The sequence below is a fragment of the Ailuropoda melanoleuca genome, chromosome 3 (assembly GCF_002007445.2).
Source record: "Ailuropoda melanoleuca isolate Jingjing chromosome 3, ASM200744v2, whole genome shotgun sequence".
In the NCBI taxonomy this organism is placed as follows: domain Eukaryota; kingdom Metazoa; phylum Chordata; class Mammalia; order Carnivora; family Ursidae; genus Ailuropoda; species Ailuropoda melanoleuca.
Genome location: NC_048220.1, coordinates 23,115,666 through 23,116,965, shown reverse-complemented (window position 1 = coordinate 23,116,965; position 1,300 = coordinate 23,115,666).

Below are 1,300 nucleotides of genomic sequence, written 5' to 3'. Positions count from 1 at the left end.
GGGCGCCAGGCTGAGCGGCCGGGAGCTGGCGGGTCCTAACATCAAAGGCGCCGCCGGCTGAGTGCGGGGGGCGGGGCGGGGGCGCCGGGGGCGGGCCCAGATGGTGGGCGGGGTCAACTCGCCCCGCCCCCGCCCCTCCTCTCCCGGGAGAAGCGGGGACGCGACAGCGCGCCCAATCTTAAAGGGCTCGCTCTCCCCGGCGTCACTTTGAGGCGTCCGGCAAGTTTGAAAAGCATCACCCTTCTTCCGAAATGTAGGGGCTCGAAAGGAGACTCATGACCCCGCTTCCTCACCTACAAAAAGAGATTCGCGCTCAGCGCCCAGGTTTCTCCCCCAAGTGCAGAGGGAACGGGTCTCCTAGGCCCGGGAGAGGGAACTGGAACGCAAGCCAAGGTGTAATTGCGTAGGCGCCCCGAGCCAGTACGTCCTGGGCTTGAAACTGGGGGCTTACTAGAGGTTGGAGGCTGTTCGAGGCTGTGCGCGAACCCCACCCCGGCTGACAGCGTTAGGATTCCTCAAATTCCCGTTCTCTGCCCTGTTCTCTAACCCTAGGCCGACCTGGGACCTCCTTCCAGACTGCTCACATACAGCGCAAACACAAGCATGATTCCCCTCACACATTTATTGAGCGCTGTTCCATGCGGGGCTCATGCATCATACATCTGTGACGTGCCTCTCAGCCATGTGGCATCTCCGAGGCGTGAACAGAGCCAAGAGGACAAGGAGGAAGGAGGAAGGATCCTTCAGCCACCTGCCCCCTCCTTCCCTCCCAACTCAGCTCTGTGCCTAGAACCTGCGGCCCAGGGATGCGAGCCTTTGGGCAGACACGTGGGCCGCGGGATTCCGACGAGGGGTAGGTTCAGAAGCAACTCATCACGGGAAATCGCATTCCCATGGAGCCGATTGACTCGGAGCCTGACGCCTGCCGACTCTCGCAAGATCCACGCTGCAGGCTCTGTTAGAGCCAGAGGAGCGCGGGAACGTGCGCCAGCTTCCATCGCGTCTACAAGGCACCCGGGGTCGTGTCCAGGCGGGCCTCCACAGCACGCTTGGCCTCGGCTCCACCACTGCACCTGGGAAAGACACAGGCCGTTTAGGATCGCGGTGATGTGAACCGCAGCCCCCAGCAGGTTTCTGAGTTGGATTCAGTGTAGACTTTCCCATCTCTCCCGAGAGCTCAGGGACAGAGGGTATTTGGGAAGGAGGTGTCTTGGACGCCTCTCCCGCTCAGAGCCCCACGGGACCCCTGGCAGCCGCGCAAAGCAGGGCCGGAAGAGGGCCGCACCGCCCCTCCCTGTCC